General features: G+C 34.9%; 1 pseudogene; it reads right to left on the bottom strand.

Moving 5' to 3' along the window:
• Positions 1 to 6,250: 6,250 nt before the first annotated feature.
• Positions 6,251 to 18,354, bottom strand: LOC114382768 (annotated as a pseudogene).
• Positions 18,355 to 19,996: the final 1,642 nt, after the last annotated feature.

The raw sequence follows: 19,996 nt of genomic DNA, 5'->3' as shown, positions 1-19,996 counted from the left end.
AACTTATTTATGCACGTAGTTACATAAATAACTGATAATCACTCACTATACAAACCACCAACCCTTGTATCTTTATAGTACTTCTATGTATGAAACTTTCCCCCACACTACAACTATCTTTTACCACCATATATTGATTACAAAATTAACAGGTGAAATCACAACCCCTAATGTCCAAGTTTCTGGCCTTTAATTTATGATCTCCAGTAGGCAAACGGTTTCTCAACATTCTCCACAAAAAAATATTTACCTTAGGTTGAACATTAATATTCCAAACCTTTTACTAAATGATCTCATGTGAGTCACCATTAAGTTGTTGGAAATAAGGCTTTTTATGTTTAGGAAAAGTGTTTAGGAATATTGGAGACTTTGAATAGAAACTTGATAGGAAGGAGAATTCTTTATGGAGGAGAGAACTTTGTATTTTTGCTTGATACAAATATGTAGGATTACATCTCTATTTATACTACTCTAAGGAGAACTCTAGACACACTAATTCTAGAGAGTTCTCAACTCTAGAGATCCAAAGAGTATTCTAGAGAATATTACAACCATAAGAAATATCTAGACACTCCAAACACTACAAGAATTCTCTAGAAACATGACCCATAATTACTTAAGCCCAAAATAACTAAGTCCAAGGAACCAAATAATTAATTTAGGCCCAAATCAAGTTTATATTTCAACATCCCCCTTTAAACTTGATTTGTGACTCCAAGCATACTCCTTAGCTTCACGAAAGTTTCCAACTTGAGTGGCTTTGTGAAAATGTTGGCAGCTTGATCTTGAGACATCACATACTTCAACTTTACCTCCTTCTTCTCAATGCATTCTCTTATGAAGTGGTAATGGGTGTCGATGTGCTTACTTCTTTCATGAAAGACTGGATTCTTTGCCAAAGCGAGTGCTGATTTATTGTCAACACATATTTCCATAGGTTCTTCTTGTGGCATTTTTAACTCTTTCAACAAGTTCCTTAGCCAAATTGCATGACAAACGCATGATGTGGCAGTGACATACTCGGCTTCACAAGTTGATAGTGTGACTATTGGTTGCTTCTTTGACATCCAAGTGAAAGCAGTATCTCCCATAAAGAACACAAAACCAGTAGTGCTCTTTCTATCATCCAAGTCTCCACTCCAATCGCTATCACTATAGCCAACAATGTTATAATTGTCAGAAGAGTAATAGTGCAAGCCAAAGTTTGTTGTACCTTTGATGTATCAAAGGATTATCTTTGCCGCCTTGAAGTAAGTTGTGGTTGGAGCTTCCATGTAGCGACTTACTACTCCTACAGCATAGAGAATATCTGGCCTTGTACATGTCAAGTAACGTAAACTTCCAACCAAACTTTTGTAAAGAGTTGGATCCACATTCTCTCCTTTTTCATGCTTGCTCAACTTGCTGCCACATTCCATTGGGGTGCCAACTGGATTGGCGTCATCCATCTTGAACTTCTTAAGGACTTCTTTGGCATAGCCTTCTTGGGTGATGAAAATTCCTTTGTCTTCTTGTTTTACTTCGATGCCGAGATAATATGCCATGAGCCCCATATCCGTCATCTCAAATTCATTTGACATATCTTTCTTGAACTCTTCGAACATGCTTGGATTGTTCCCTGTAAAGATCAAGTCATCTACATACAAACACACAATCAAAATATCTCCACTTTGCGCTTTGATATAGAGTGCATGCTCATATGGACACTTGATGAAGTTCTTGTCTTGAAAGTACTTGTCGATTCGAACATTCCAAGCTCTTGGTGCTTGCTTGAGACCGTATAACGCCTTCTTCAACTTCAAGACTTTTTCTTCTTGCCCTTTTACTTCATAGCCCAGTGGTTGCTCAATATAGACTTCTTCTTCGAGAAAACCATTCAAGAAGGCTGACTTCACATCCATTTGATAGATCTTCCATTTATTTTGGGCTGCCAAAGAAATTATCAGTCTAATAGTTTCAAGACGAGCAACAGGAGCAAATACCTCATTATAGTCAATTCCTTGTCTTTGACTATAGCCTTTAGCCACCAATCTTGCTTTGTATCTCTCCACATCTCCTTTAGCATTCTTCTTTGCCTTGTACACCCATCTTACTCCGATTGCTTTGTGTCCTCGTGGAAGTGTAGTAAGTTCCCACGTATCATTCTTCGTGATTGACTTGATTTCTTTGTCCATGGCGTCTTTCCACTTTATGTTTTCCGCCGCTTCTTGATAGCTTAGAGGCTCACAATCACCAAAAAGACAAAAGAGGTTAATGTCGTTTAGGTTTTTGGTTACCTCATAAATCTCTTCAATGCTCCTTAGTCACGGTGTCCTCTCACTTGAACTTGTTTCATCCAGCCTTGGTGTCGGTGAGGCAGGTGGTGTAATATGTTCCTCTATGATTGGTTGTTCAATTTCATCATCTTCTTCAAAATAAGGAAGAAAATCATACTTATCTTCTTGAACACTCCAATCCCAGCAATCTTCTTCGTCGAACTCCACGTCGCGACTTATGACGATCTTTCTACTATTTGGATTATAGAGCTTGTACCCCTTGGATCTTGAGCTATAACCCACAAACATGTACTTCTCACTTTTATCATCGAGCTTTGTCCTCTTTTCGTCTGGAACATGGGTATAGGCAATGCTTCCAAACACTTTGAGGTGAGAGATCCCGGGCTTCCTTCCACTCCATGCTTCTTGTGGTGTCTTCTCATGCACGCTTCTTGTTGGGGAACGGTTTGTTAGGTAAACTGCACATGCCACTGCTTCAGCCCAAAACTCCTTCGGCATCTTCTTGCTCTTGAGCATGCTTCGCACCATGTTAAGTATGGTCCGGTTCTTTCTCTCTGCTACTCCATTTTGTTGTGGCAATCTTGGCACTGTCAGTGGGCGACGGATTCCATGGTCTTCACAATATTTGTTGAACTTATTTGAAGTGAACTCTCCTCCTCGATCAGATCTCATGGCCTTGATGGAAAGACCACTTTCTTTCTCCACGAGGGCTTTGAACTTCTTAAATTTTTCAAACACTTCTGATTTCTCCTTCAAGAAATAAACCCAGGTTTTTCTGGAATAATCATCAATAAAGAGGAGAAAGTACTTATTCTTACCAAATGAATTGGGTTTGATTGGTCCACAGACATCGGTGTGTATGAGCTCTAGCGGCTTTGTTGCTCTTGTTGTTGATTCCTTTGGAAAACTTTTACGAAATTGCTTCCCAATTAGACATCCTTTGCAAATTTGGTTTGGGTGGTTGATGCTAGGCAAGCCTCTCACCATCTCCTTCGCTAAACGTTCTAGACCGTCGAAGTTGAGGTGCCCGAATCCTAGATGCCATAGCCACGAAGAGTCGGTATAGCAAGCCTTGAGACACTTTGCAACATCATTTTGAATGTTCAAGAGGAACATTCTATTCTTTGACATAGGCACCTTAGCAATCAAGTTATGTCTACAATCTCTTAAGAAAAGACTATGTTCTTTCAAATGGATGTCATAGCCTTTCTCTAATAATTGTCCCAAGCTCAAAATATTATTCTTCATGTTAGGCACATAGTAGACATTGGATATGAATTGATGACTCCCATTCTTCAAACGTATGAGAATTTTACCTTTGCCTTTAACTGGTATCTTTGAGTCGTCTCCAAATGAGACATCACCAGTTGCCGCTTCATTGATCTCCACGAACATGCTTTTATCGCCGCACATGTGGTTGCTTGCGCCGATGTCGAGGTACCACTTGTTTCTTTTCTCTTCAAATTTGTTTTGGCACGCGAGTAGCAAAGTTTCTTCTTCTCCGCCTTTTTCTTCTACAAAGTTAGCTTTCTCTTCAACCTTCTTCGAGAATCTACACTCGGATGCGTAGTGACCAATCTTGTTGCAATTGAAGCACTTGATTTGTGATTTGTCATACCTCGACCATGAATTTCCTCTTCCACGACCTCTTGTTACTTGTGGATTCCAACTTCTTTCTCCATTGTTGAATTTGTTGGAGTGGTTGTTGTAACCACCTCTTCCTTCTCCTCCATGTCCTCGTCCACGTCCACGATCTTGGCCGCGACCTCGTCCTCTTTGGCTCTTGTAATTTGCATAGTTTGCTTCCTTTACGTTGAGTTGTAGTAGTTGCTCCGTAGCCTCCTTTTGTTTAATTTTTCTCTTTTGTTTTTCTTCGTATGCTTGTAAGGAACCCATGAGTTGCTCAATAGTCATGGTCTTTAAATCTTTGTTTTCTTCAATGTTGGTAACAATGAAGTCAAAACTTGGATTTAAAGTTCGAAGTATTTTTTCCATGACCTTCACCTCATCAACATCTTCACCATTTCTTTTAAGTTGATTGACTACGGCCAATACTCGAGAAAAATAATCAGAAATTGACTCGGACTCCTCCATAAACAAACGCTCAAAGTCACCTCTAAGAGTTTGAAGACGAATCTTTTTTACCTGCTTAACTCCTTTGTTGCAAGTTTGAAGCTTATCCCATGCTTCTTTGGCCGTCGTTGTGTTGGATATCTTCTCAAATGTATCTTCATCCACCGATTGATAAATGAGAAAGAGAGTTTTCTTGTCTCTCTTTCTTGACTCCTTCAACGTCTCCTTTACACCTTGGCTTAGCGAGGCTTCATCTTGCTCCTCGAAGCCATTCTCTACGATATCCCACACATCTTGAGCTCCTAGTAGCGCCTTCATCTTGATACTCCAATTATCATAGTTGTTCTTTGTGAGCATCGGCATTTGGAAAGGAAAACCTCCATTTGCCATCTTTTGAGGATCTTGAAGCTCTGATACCAGTTTGTTGGAAATAAGGCTTTTTATGTTTAGGAAAAGTGTTTAGGAATATTGGAGACTTTGAATAGAAACTTGATAGGAAGGAGAATTCTTTATGGAGGAGAGAACTTTGTATTTTTGCTTGATACAAATGTGTAGGATTACATCTCTATTTATACTACTCTAAGGAGAACTCTAGACACACTAATTCTAGAGAGTTTTCAACTCTAGAGATCCAAAGAGTATTCTAGAGAATATTACAACCATAAGAAATATCTAGACACTCCAAACACTACAAGAATTCTCTAGAAACACGACTCATAATTACTTAAGTCCAAAATAACTAAGTCCAAGGAACCAAATAATTAATTTAGGCACAAATTAAGTTTATATTTCAACAGAAGTAAGGCAAAAAGTTCTTTATATCCAGAATGCAACGAATATAATCCAGTAGCACAGTGTAGCCATCTTCAAGAATCTACACCTTCCCTACGGACATCCACCCCCTCCTGCTCCACTCTATATTTCTCCAAAAAAACGTGTCTCCCACTCGAACCAACCTCTACGCCACACAAAATTCCAAGACCACATGTCCCCCTCCCACCTACCCAATTTGGCTATACTATATATCCCCTTTTTATTCCGAATTAAGAAATAATCTTGGTTATTTATGAGCTAAATTTTGGTTCCCCAATCATACATCCCTCCAAAATAGAATTTTATCCCTCATCCCAACTTTTCACTTTATCATGTCATCAAACCATCCACTCTCACACGCCCTCTGATCCCACACGATAAGTTCAAATCTCTCTGGCATAAGGATGAATAAGGTACAATGCCTCCTATATGATGCTACTTTTAAAGATTTACAAGCTAATTTTCCTTTTAATAAATAATTTGAAGATCTATAAGTGTAATGCTATTATGTCTTATTCATGGGCCAAAACAGAGCACCAGGTCAACCCATAAGCCCTAAAATTTAACACGGGTCCATAACCTGACACCGTCTATCTAACCAAGTCAGCAATACACCAAAATCATAAAATCAATCAGGAGGCAAAAATTCAGCCAACCACTTTTCTTAAGATTGAACACAACAAACCTTTAAGTCCTCAATGCATAATCTCATGGATTTTAATTTACCAAAAACTGTTATTCGATAAAAAATCAAAATCATATTCTTTTAAATATTTGTCCCGTGGGATGCATGTGTCCATCGAATGGGTCCATTATCTAGTTTCACTTTAATAACTTGCATTAACAATTAATTAAGGTGAAATTTTAATAAAAAATAATACTAAAATGACTTAAAATAAGACACTTAAATCTTGCCCATTATTTCAAGTAACCATTACAACAGTAGGAATATAGCCATTAATTAATTAAGTGGTAGGTTTAGCCAATTATTTCAATTGACTTTGCTGCATTATTTTCTGATTTGCCAGTTGGTGCCGCTAAGTGGATTAATGTTGCCGAACTTGATCACTGCCTTAGCGAAATCTCTTCTAAATTGTAAAGGGTTCGTGGCATAAAATGGATCCACCGTTATAGAGCTCTTGATCAGTGTGCAAAAGACCCTTTTTCTTCAGTAAATTCTTGTAATAAGCATTGTCAAAATGATTTGGAGTTATGATGTCTAAAGGAACTATGTTGTCATCACAACCTTCCAAGGGACACTTTGCTTGCAATGCTCTTGCATACGTGGGATTTATATTGCTTTCGTTATAAATCCTTCTTAGGACGAATAGACATTTGATGTAGCCTATAGTTTGAACACCTAAGTAACACATTCAATTTTCGTATATAAGAACTAGAGGCAGGTGATAATAAATATACATTTATTATGTATAGAAAAATAGATCCGAAGCATTATGGAAATTAATTACCTGAAAAAGCAACCGTTCCTTTGGCTGTTAAATTTAATTTTCCGTATGTGGCAAGATATATATTCATCAAGATCCATATAGGGAGAGGGTAAATTTGTTGTAACAGCACTTAGATTTGCAGTTGTGGAGTCTGTTCTACCTAATAGAACTCTCCAAGTTGGTCCACCTAGCTGGGAATCATGTTTTCATCCATCAGAAATCACGCTGGTAACGTGTAATAAAAAGAGGAGAGGAATAAAAAGAAAACATAATAAATATCATAGATAACACAATAAGGTGGACTTGTTTAAATTTAAAAAAAAATTAAAATAAGTTTGTTTTATATAAGTATTTTTTAAAGAAACAAGTAGAATTTGCTCCTAAAAATAAATATAAAATTATTTTTTTTAAGCAGAAACAGTTTAGACAAACATATTAAAAAAAATTAATTATTTTATTAAATAAACATTTATTTTAACAAATAAGTTTAAATAAACTAATCCTAACAAAACAAGTAAGCAAAGGAATGCAAAGAAAATAAAAAGTACAAGTTTCAGAAATAAATATTTGGCAGAGTTATTACACTTTGAGATTATAGTTGGTATTATGTTTTTTTATAACTTTAGTTTTAATGAATTGAGAGTTTATCAAGATTAGGACATGTCTCAAGATTCAAAATATAAAAATATTTATAGAATTAAAAATTAAATTTATATTCTTTTAAGATATAAGTTTATTTCTTATTAATTATATATTAAACTAATCTTTATTGATAATTGATATTATATGTTGTTTTGAAGAATATAAAATGAGCTTCATCCATAAATAATATGTATGGAAAACCATAATATATATATATATATACTAATTCTTTTAATTCAATCTTCGATCGAATTAAAATTTCTTATGAAGTATATCAACTCTCATTTTTTCAGGAAATTCTAGAACTAAATACTTCATTAAATAACAAAAATTATTTCATTAAATAAAATTAATTTAACATAATATATTTTTTTATAGATTTAGTTACTTATTTAGTTCCTATATTTTTAAAATTTATTTATTTTAGTCTCTGTAGTTAATAAATGAATTTTTTAATCCTTCAAGTTTATATTTTAATTTCCGAAAGATCTCTATAATTAAAAAAATTTAACTAACGGAATTAAAAAATTTTAGCAACAAATATTTTTTGAAAATTAAAATATAAATTTTAAAAATTAAAAGATTCACATATTAAACTTCAAAAATTAAAAAATTCACTTATTAATTGTAGGAATTAAAAAGAATAAATTTGAAAAATATAGGAATTAAATGGTAATTAAATATTTTTTATATATGAATAAGTGTCAATTATAAGATTACACAATTATAAATGTTCAATTTTATCCAAAATATCTTATACATGATCGTTGAATTATTGAAAAAGAGTGACTTCGATCAGCGGTATATGTACCAAAAAATTGACACAAATCATAATTTTGAAACCATTAACCAGCAGCTACAATCCAAACAGTTATTTCAATACTCACGGCAACAACAGAATCTCTCGCAGCAACAGCTAGAATGTCAGCGCAAGAGACAACACCAGGGCACAGCTTCTCCACTCTAGCTTTTACCTTCTCTATGATATCCGTACCATTTCTAGAATCAAGACTAGGAATTGCACTTTGTTCGCCCGTGAAATTTGCTGTGTCTTTCAACAAGTTTGATGCATCACATCCCTACATAATAGATATATTCAAGCAAGAAAATCAGAAGAAGAAAAAAACCTTAATTTTTCTATGAACCGGGTTAACCAAATAATAAAGGGATTTTTTTTTCTCTTTCTTCCGCATCATCCTATAAATATGTCTGTGTGACTATGATATTTTATGTGGTTTTAAATTGTTAAGTAATCTTAATTTTCATACGTAGAAGAATATTGGAACTCATGCATGAGGAAAATGCATATTGTACGAAATTGTATGATAAGTAGTATAAGGCATAAAATATTGAGGAAAATCAAAACTTGCTTGGACAAAGCAATCAATGAAATGAAGACGGAAGAAGGCTAAACCCATGGCAGGTTCTTTCCTCACAGCAGAGGTTATTTCTGCCTTAATGGCTTCAAGTGCCTGGGGACATTGTGAATTATAAAAGTCTGAGCGTAACTTATTAGCAGAAATCAGCTGAAGCTACCCTAATAAGGAATAAGAACAAACAAATGATAACTTTAAATTCAGGAAAAGTTGCAGACATGGTTCTAGAAATTTCTTTAGGTAGTGGAGACAAGAGAATTTGTGAGCACACGTGCCTGGTTGAGGGCCAAATATGGCAACCTTTATATATATAGACGTAAGATGCTTCACCATTGTTTTGTAGTGTAATTAATTACGTTGTTTTTGTACGTTCTTACTTTTTTAAGATATTATATCGATCCATTTAAAACCCAATTTTGGCCGGGTTCGTAAAAACATTTAAAACTTGAAATAGAGAAAAGGGAGATTTTTTTAAAGAAAAATGAAGTTACTTAGTCCCTTTCATTTTATGGTAGCATGAAAGGATTTACTTGTTTAAACCAGGTGCTCTTTATATTGTTAGAAAAAACTACAATGTACGTATATTTCAGACCATAAAATCAAAATCAATCGTTACCTTAATGAAAAAAATTCCACTAAAATATAATTTTGATTATCATAAATATAAAAATATTTAAAATTTATCTTTATAAAACTTTTAACACATTTTTTGTCCTCACAGTTAAAATGTTTTACTTTTTGTCTGACAAAAGTTCCGAGAATTACAACATATGATAATGATTTTTTATATTTATTATACATATAATTTATATTTATGTAAATGTAATTTTTTTTTTACAAAAATTATGCATATAATTAATATAAAAAAGAAATACACTGTAAATTCAAATATTTAAACCTTACTTCAGACTAAAAACAATATATTTTAATTTTGTGAAATTAATAAATGTACTGAAAATTTTAAAAAAACATAATTCTAAATATTTTCAGTGAGAATAAAAAATATATTTTAATCTTTTAAAATAGACTGCTCAATAAAACCTCTCTTTTAACCACATTAATAACCTCCCAAGAAAATTCTGGTGTTGTAGCTTTTTTTTTTTAACCTTTTTTTCATTAAACGAACTACAAAACTGATCAATTGATTGACCTTTAATTAATTTTCTTATGATTTAATAAATCTAATCATTTTCCAACACGGACCTAGAAACAAACATTCCCTTAATCTATTGCAAGGGCCATAATTTTTTTCTCCCGAATTACATTCATATGAGAATGTTTCATGTTAATTTCTTGGTGAAATCATCATGTAAAACACATAAAAACACAAAAATGGAATTGAATTGTGTGTTAAAACTTTTTCGCAAATTCTTTTTGAAAACAGAAGCTTTGATTGATCAATTAGACAATGTTTTAAAGCTTGCGAGAAGGAGGTGTTACAGAACAACATCATGAAAACCAAAACCATTTTATAGAAAGCAAATCACACCTTAATTTTGAAACACACGATTAGTAAATCAAATAAATAAATGTCGTATGAAGAACACAAGGAGATTTTTATATTGGTTCATCTCCATTAATAAAATTATGCTAGATTTTGGCAAATCACCAAATTCTACTATCTCTTGATCTCAAGAAACAAGTATTATTTCAAGTTAATTTTGGCTTTTGAATCTAGGTAGTTACATAGTTGCTTCTTCAAACAAACTCTCCAAGTATTCTTTGAGGGTAAAGTCACAATCCTTATCGTCCTATCAAACAGATGCACCAGTATAGCTCAAGAATTCTCTATGAAACTAAGGTTACAGAGAGTGTTTTTAAAGCACAAATACAATGGAATAGTTCAATAAAACCGCTAACTTGTGCTTCATAAACTTCTGGTATATCTATAGATGAGCATTTGAAATTAGTCATTGTCTTTTTATCTTCTTCTTGCTTAAATCTTATTTCGTCTGAACTTTTCTGAGAGAAAAAATGGAGGTTGGGTGCATTAAATGTCTTTTACCAATTAGTCACATTAATATGATATAGCATGTAATTTATCTTCGCTTTTTCGCATAGGATCTCGTGTTGCAATGAGCATATTTCGTTTTGTAACACACTAACATTCTCTTAACTTAATTTGACATACATTTTAAAAGATTTGGGGAACACTTTTTTGTTGACCTCTTGTCTGAAGTATAACTGTGTTGTCCTAGATCCAAATATATAAGTAGTCAGACAATAGAAGCAAAAATGATATTAATATGATATGTTATAAGCTTTAAATTGTATTGTGTGATTGTTATGAACAATGAATCAGCAGAAGCAGGGGACGCAGAGTATGGAACAGGGACAAAGAGGAAAAGCTAGAAACCACGATACCTGAGGGATTACGTGGCAAAATGAGTGAGTCAGCAACTTGTGAATGTATGTATACATGATTTTGATGATGCCAAAGAAGAATCAAACAAGGCTGCTTCAAATGATAAGCATTTGCTTCAAGAATAATTCAAGAGTGCTTCAACAAGCAAAGCCATGTTTCAAGATTCACTAAAGACCAAGTCTTGCCTTAAAACAAAGTGCTTTCAAGACATGCAAGGCTCTGGTAATCGACAGGAAGTGTAATCGATTACCAGAAGACAGGGTTGAGAAATAGCTGTTGAAAAAGGTTTTGAAATTGAATTTTCAACATGTAATCGATTACCATATGTCTGTAATCGATTACCAGCAACGAAACTTTGGAAATTCAAATTCAAAAGTCATAACCCTTCAAATTATAACTGTGTAATCGATTACACAAACATTGTAATCGATTACCAGTGGAAAGTTTTCAGAAAATCTGCCAACAGTCACATCTTTTCATTAGATTTGTGAATGGCCATCAAAGGCCTATAAATAGGTGACTTGGGCACGAATTTTATGCAGAGAGTTTTGCTTGGCAAAAATGTCTTATCCTCTCAAAAGACAATGAGAGAGATTCCAAAGGAACTTCATTGTCAAATGCTCTCTCAAAAGAAATCCTTGGCCAAACACTTGCAAAATCTATAAGGATTCCTACATGATCTTTATTGTAATATTCTTCTCTTGAAGAGAGAATTCTTCTTCCATTCTTCTTATTCAATGAGATTGGCTAAGAGACTGTGAGTCTCTTGTTGTAAAGCATCTGAACACAAGGGATAGGTTGTCCCTGTGTGGTTCAGACTTTGTAATGGATTTTACAAAGATAGTGGAAAACTCAAGTGGGTTGCTTGAGTACTGGATGTAGGCACGGGTTGTGGCCGAACCAGTATAAAACTGTGTTTGCATTCTCTCTTCCCTTATCTCATTTATGTTATTGCAATCAATTTTGCCTTACATGTTTATAGAACATTATTAAATTGATTGTTATTGCTTCTTTTGCATTCTAAGCCTATCCCTCTTAAGATTATTGAGGCCACAAGGTCCAACAAGTGGTATCAGAGCAGGATTCTTGTATAAAGTTTAAAAACTTCAAGAATAGATATGGCCTCATCCAAATTTCCATTTTCTGAGGGAAATTCTATCAATAGGCTCTTATGTTCAATGGTGAGGGTTATCATTATTGGAAAACCCGAATACAGATCTTTATAGAAGCCATAGATCTAAAGATATGGGAAGCCATTGAATTTGATTCCTTTATTCCTACAATGGTAGAGAGAAATGCAACTATATAAAAAAAAACTAGAGAAGAAAGAAGATGATGATGAAAGAAGAAAGAAGAAGATTCCTCTTTAGCCCCAAAATGCTGAGTGCGATAAACTTGGGCACATGAGATTCAATTGTCCTATGTTTAAAAGAAGAATGGAAAAATCCGACAAGATGAATTTCAAAGAGAAGAAAGAAAAGAAAGGATATATCACTTGGGAAGATAATGTCATAAATTATTCAAGTGATTCAGAGAAGAAAATCATAAGTCTGGATATCATGATGAAAGACTATGAAAATGGAGAAGAGCAAAGTCGATACATTGATAGCAATTTCTCCAAACACATGGCATGCATCGAAGTTTATTCATATTTCTCCCCAAGAAAAGTGAATATGAGATTTATGGAGACAACAAACAAAGGCCACTTGATCAACAACCCCAACAAGTAATATCAAATGATACCAACAGGTCACTTGTCTTTGATTGATTACTTTTGATGCTTGTTTTCTACTTGAGTTTAGACTGTTCTTGATGATTGTGATTGAATTTGATTGACTGTGTTTGATGATTGATTGATTGTATTTTTGATTGTGTGTTTGATTGTATTATCTTTGATGTTTGTTCCTGATTGAGTTTTTGATTGTTTTTAAAGAATCTATTAAACTTTTCAAATTAGTTTCATGTTTTAAGAAAACTATTTCAAATTTAGAAAAGGAAATTTTGAAATTGAAATTTGAAATTTGAAATTGAAAATTGAAAATTAAAATTTGAAATTTGAAATTAAAATTTGGAAGTTGGAAGTTGGAAGTAGTTATTGGAAGTTGAAAGTTAAAAATGGAAGTTGGAAGTTGGAAGTGGAAGTTACTGGAAGTTGGAAGTTGGAAATGAAAGTTATTGGAAGTTGAAAGTTGAAAATGGAGGTTGGAAGTTGGAAGGGGAAGGGGAAGTTACTAAAAGTTGAAGTTGAAAGTTGAAATTTGAAATTTAAAATTTAAAATTTGAAATTTGAAATTTGAAATTTGAAATTTGAATTTTTTTTAATAATAGAAATTATTGTGTATAGTTAGTTGATTGTTAATTTAATTAATTTGATTTGAAATATTTGATGATTGATTGTGTTTGATTGTGTTTGATTGATGTGTTATTGTACTTGTTTTTGCTTGATTAATATTGAATGATTGTTTTAATGCCTTTTGGTATCACTTATTCTCATACATTGCAACAAGTGGTAACATCTTTCTCCTTTCTATTCATGATTTGTTTTTGATGTTGACAAAGGGGGAGAGAAAGATAAAAGATAAAATAGTAAGAAAAATTATCTATTGTTTTATGAGACAACTTTTTATATATGAAAAATATGAAATCTTCAATTGTCTCATATAAGCAATCATTGTAAAACCAAGGGGGAGTAAACTATATGCAAATAGATATTTTCTTTGTTGTTGCTCCTAACCTACAGGTGGTTGTCATCATCAAAAAGGGGAAGAATGTAAATCATGAAGATTTTGATGATATCAAGAAGAATTAAGAATTTTCTTGAGAAAGGGGGAGAATGTAAATCATGAAGATTTTGATGATATCAAGAAGAATTAAGAATTTTCTTGAGAAAGGGGGAGAATGTAAATCATGAAGATTTTGATGATATCAAGAAGAATTTGCTTGAGAAAGGGGGAGATGTAAATCATGCAAGCTTTGATGGTGTCAAGAAGAAATCACATGTTTGTCATCATCAAAAAGGGGGAGAATGTGAATGTATGTATACATGATTTTGATGATGCCAAAGAAGAATCAAACAAGGCTGCTTCAAATGATAAGCATTTGCTTCAAGAATAATTCAAGAGTGCTTCAACAAGCAAAGCCATGTTTCAAGATTCACTAAAGACCAAGTCTTGCCTTAAAACAAAGTGCTTTCAAGACATGCAAGGCTCTGGTAATCGATTACCAGGAAGTGTAATCGATTACCAGAAGACAGGGTTGAGAAATAGCTGTTGAAAAAGGTTTTGAAATTGAATTTTCAACATGTAATCGATTACCATATGTCTGTAATCGATTACCAGCAACGAAACTTTGGAAATTCAAATTCAAAAGTCATAACCCTTCAAATTATAACTGTGTAATCGATTACACAAACATTGTAATCGATTACCAGTGGAAAGTTTTCAGAAAATCTGCCAACAGTCACATCTTTTCATTAGATTTGTGAATGGCCATCAAAGGCCTATAAATAGGTGACTTGGGCACGAATTTTATGCAGAGAGTTTTGCTTGGCAAAAATGTCTTATCCTCTCAAAAGACAATGAGAGAGATTCCAAAGGAACTTCATTGTCAAATGCTCTCTCAAAAGAAATCCTTGGCCAAACACTTGCAAAATCTATAAGGATTCCTACATGATCTTTATTGTAATATTCTTCTCTTGAAGAGAGAATTCTTCTTCCATTCTTCTTATTCAATGAGATTGGCTAAGAGACTGTGAGTCTCTTGTTGTAAAGCATCTGAACACAAGGGATAGGTTGTCCCTGTGTGGTTCAGACTTTGTAATGGATTTTACAAAGATAGTGGAAAACTCAAGTGGGTTGCTTGAGTACTGGATGTAGGCACGGGTTGTGGCCGAACCAGTATAAAACTGTGTTTGCATTCTCTCTTCCCTTATCTCATTTATGTTATTGCAATCAATTTTGCCTTACATGTTTATAGAACATTATTAAATTGATTGTTATTGCTTCTTTTGCATTCTAAGCCTATCCCTCTTAAGATTATTGAGGCCACAAGGTCCAACAAGTGGTATCAGAGCAGGATTCTTGTATAAAGTTTAAAAACTTCAAGAATAGATATGGCCTCATCCAAATTTCCATTTTCTGAGGGAAATTCTATCAATAGGCTCTTATGTTCAATGGTGAGGGTTATCATTATTGGAAAACCCGAATACAGATCTTTATAGAAGCCATAGATCTAAAGATATGGGAAGCCATTGAATTTGATTCCTTTATTCCTACAATGGTAGAGAGAAATGCAACTATATAAAAAAAAACTAGAGAAGAAAGAAGATGATGATGAAAGAAGAAAGAAGAAGATTCCTCTTTAGCCCCAAAATGCTGAGTGCGATAAACTTGGGCACATGAGATTCAATTGTCCTATGTTTAAAAGAAGAATGGAAAAATCCAACAAGATGAATTTCAAAGAGAAGAAAGAAAAGAAAGGATATATCACTTGGGAAGATAATGTCATAAATTATTCAAGTGATTCAGAGAAGAAAATCATAAGTCTGGATATCATGATGAAAGACTATGAAAATGGAGAAGAGCAAAGTCGATACATTGATAGCAATTTCTCCAAACACATGGCATGCATCGAAGTTTATTCATATTTCTCCCCAAGAAAAGTGAATATGAGATTTATGGAGACAACAAACAAAGGCCACTTGATCAACAACCCCAACAAGTAATATCAAATGATACCAACAGGTCACTTGTCTTTGATTGATTACTTTTGATGCTTGTTTTCTACTTGAGTTTAGACTGTTCTTGATGATTGTGATTGAATTTGATTGACTGTGTTTGATGATTGATTGATTGTATTTTTGATTGTGTGTTTGATTGTATTATCTTTGATGTTTGTTCCTGATTGAGTTTTTGATTGTTTTTAAAGAATCTATTAAACTTTTCAAATTAGTTTCATGTTTTAAGAAAACTATTTCAAATTTAGAAAAGGAAATTTTGAAATTGAAATTTGAAATTTGAAATTGAAAATTGAAAATTAAAATTTGAAATTTGAAATTAAAATTTGGAAGTTGGAAGTTGGAAGTAGTTATTGGAAGTTGAAAGTTAAAAATGGAAGTTGGAAGTTGGAAGTGGAAGTTACTGGAAGTTGGAAGTTGGAAATGAAAGTTATTGGAAGTTGAAAGTTGAAAATGGAGGTTGGAAGTTGGAAGGGGAAGGGGAAGTTACTAAAAGTTGAAGTTGAAAGTTGAAATTTGAAATTTAAAATTTAAAATTTGAAATTTGAAATTTGAAATTTGAAATTTGAATTTTTTTTAATAATAGAAATTATTGTGTATAGTTAGTTGATTGTTAATTTAATTAATTTGATTTGAAATATTTGATGATTGATTGTGTTTGATTGTGTTTGATTGATGTGTTATTGTACTTGTTTTTGCTTGATTAATATTGAATGATTGTTTTAATGCCTTTTGGTATCACTTATTCTCATACATTGCAACAAGTGGTAACATCTTTCTCCTTTCTATTCATGATTTGTTTTTGATGTTGACAAAGGGGGAGAGAAAGATAAAAGATAAAATAGTAAGAAAAATTATCTATTGTTTTATGAGACAACTTTTTATATATGAAAAATATGAAATCTTCAATTGTCTCATATAAGCAATCATTGTAAAACCAAGGGGGAGTAAACTATATGCAAATAGATATTTTCTTTGTTGTTGCTCCTAACCTACAGGTGGTTGTCATCATCAAAAAGGGGAAGAATGTAAATCATGAAGATTTTGATGATATCAAGAAGAATTAAGAATTTTCTTGAGAAAGGGGGAGAATGTAAATCATGAAGATTTTGATGATATCAAGAAGAATTAAGAATTTTCTTGAGAAAGGGGGAGAATGTAAATCATGAAGATTTTGATGATATCAAGAAGAATTTGCTTGAGAAAGGGGGAGATGTAAATCATGCAAGCTTTGATGGTGTCAAGAAGAAATCACATGTTTGTCATCATCAAAAAGGGGGAGAATGTGAATGTATGTATACATGATTTTGATGATGCCAAAGAAGAATCAAACAAGGCTGCTTCAAATGATAAGCATTTGCTTCAAGAATAATTCAAGAGTGCTTCAACAAGCAAAGCCATGTTTCAAGATTCACTAAAGACCAAGTCTTGCCTTAAAACAAAGTGCTTTCAAGACATGCAAGGCTCTGGTAATCGATTACCAGGAAGTGTAATCGATTACCAGAAGACAGGGTTGAGAAATAGCTGTTGAAAAAGGTTTTGAAATTGAATTTTCAACATGTAATCGATTACCATATGTCTGTAATCGATTACCAGCAACGAAACTTTGGAAATTCAAATTCAAAAGTCATAACCCTTCAAATTATAACTGTGTAATCGATTACACAAACATTGTAATCGATTACCAGTGGAAAGTTTTCAGAAAATCTGCCAACAGTCACATCTTTTCATTAGATTTGTGAATGGCCATCAAAGGCCTATAAATAGGTGACTTGGGCACGAATTTTATGCAGAGAGTTTTGCTTGGCAAAAATGTCTTATCCTCTCAAAAGACAATGAGAGAGATTCCAAAGGAACTTCATTGTCAAATGCTCTCTCAAAAGAAATCCTTGGCCAAACACTTGCAAAATCTATAAGGATTCCTACATGATCTTTATTGTAATATTCTTCTCTTGAAGAGAGAATTCTTCTTCCATTCTTCTTATTCAATGAGATTGGCTAAGAGACTGTGAGTCTCTTGTTGTAAAGCATCTGAACACAAGGGATAGGTTGTCCCTGTGTGGTTCAGACTTTGTAATGGATTTTACAAAGATAGTGGAAAACTCAAGTGGGTTGCTTGAGTACTGGATGTAGGCACGGGTTGTGGCCGAACCAGTATAAAACTGTGTTTGCATTCTCTCTTCCCTTATCTCATTTATGTTATTGCAATCAATTTTGCCTTACATGTTTATAGAACATTATTAAATTGATTGTTATTGCTTCTTTTGCATTCTAAGCCTATCCCTCTTAAGATTATTGAGGCCACAAGGTCCAACACAACTTTGTCAACAACAGCCTTGTCAGCACAATCAGCAAAGAATCTTCCAAAGATCTTCGACCGTTAGAAACGCCTTCTGATAGCATTATCCATATCATTTTGCAAATTCCTCCAAGGCACATATACCAAATTCTGTTAGAATTACACAATTCTAGAATAGAATAGAAAGCTTATAAATAGAAATTGATGTAATTCAAAGAGCAAAATGAATAATACGAAATTCCCCTTCTTTACCTTTTCTTCTTGGAGGTGCTAGATCCTCGAATTCTAGCCTCTGACCTCAGGGTCATAGTAACTTGGTGCTTTCATTGAGCCCAATTGCCATGGCTGAATCCACCCGTTCCAAGTCCTTTGATCGACTTGAGGAGGCAATTGCCAAACTCGCCACTAGCCATCTTCACGTTTCACAAAAGCTTGATAACCTTATCAACCGCGTCACCGCCCTCGAATCCAACCCTTATTCCCCTTCGTCTTCCTCCACTAACCCTTCTCACCACACCCAAACACCTTCTCCCCACAGGCTCAAACTCGATGTACCCAGGTTTGATGGGTCAGACCCCTCTGGCTGGGTATTCAAAATCTCACGATTTTTTGAATACCACGGGGTCCCTGACTCAGAGCGGCTCACGGTAGCATCATTTTATATGGACGGACCTGCCCTAGCGTAGTTTCAATGGATGGCTCGCAACCATCAACTTCCCATGTGGGCAGGCTTTCTTCAGGCGATTGAAGCCTGTTTTGCCCTTTCTCCTTATAAGGACCCAACAGGACAACTCTTCAAGTTGGTTCAGAAAGGTACGGTTCGAGAATACCTGTCTCAGTTCGAGTCCTTGGCCAATCGCATCACCGGTTTGTCGCCGTCTTCACTTCTGAGCTGCTTCATATCAGGGCTCGAACCTGATATCAGGCGTGAGGTCCAAGCCCTTCAGCCCTTAACGTTGGTCCATGCAACGGGGCTGGCTCGATTGCAGGAAGAGAAGCTCCATGATTCCCGATGAAGCTTCCACAGCAGACCTTCCTTCACTCCCTCACCTTCAACCTCGCCTCCCCTTTCAGTGGTTTCTCCTCCCTCCCCATTTCCCTTACTTCCTTCCCCGCCCAAACCCTCTCCCTTACCAATCCGACGTCTCAGCCTGGAGGAGCTTGCCAACCACCGTGAACGCGGATTGTGCTTCTACTGTGATGAGAAGTACAATCGCGGCCACCGCTGCGCCTCACACTTCTTCCTTCTAGTTGCAGACGAAGACCCTGATGATGACCCACTTAACCCTAATATAAGCCCTCCTCTCTCCCCTAACCCGCCCCGGCCTGATAACTCAAATAACCCAACCCCAACTCACTCACAACCCGACCCACCCCAGGCCCAGATTAGCCTTCATGCTCTCTTAGGCCACACAGCCCCTGAGACTTTGCGCATGACCGGCCGAATCTCCCAACAGCCCGTCGTGATCTTGATTGACGGCGGCAGCACACATAATTTTGTGCATGCATGCCTCGTCAAGTCACTTGGATTGAATCCCCAGCCTACCCCGACCCTACGCGTTCTTGTTGGTAATGGTAATGAGGTGGTTTGCTCGCAAATTTGCCTAGCAGTCACCATTCATCTTCAAGGTCACTCATTCACCGTCGACCTGCATGTATTGCCCCTGTGCGGCGCTGACATCGTTATGGGCGTCCAATGGTTAAAATCATTGGGACCTGTTCTCACAGATTACAATGATTTAACCATGAAGTTCCTTCATCAAGGTCAACTTATCGAGCTTAAAGGAACCACAGACATGCACCTCCTCGCCGTCTCTCCACCGCAATTAAGATGCATGCTTCAAACTCAGAGTGTGAGTGAATTCTTTCACATTCGCGTATGCCCTCCCACTTCCCCATCACCGACAACTCACCCTGAAATTCTCTCCATCCTTGATCAATTCGCCCCTCTGTTTCAACCCCCAACCAC

This window comes from Glycine soja, chromosome 1, assembly GCF_004193775.1.
Source record: "Glycine soja cultivar W05 chromosome 1, ASM419377v2, whole genome shotgun sequence".
Classification (NCBI taxonomy): Eukaryota; Viridiplantae; Streptophyta; class Magnoliopsida; order Fabales; family Fabaceae; genus Glycine; species Glycine soja.
The sequence above is the reverse complement of the archived record's forward strand: the minus strand, read 5'-3'. Positions and strand labels throughout refer to the sequence as shown.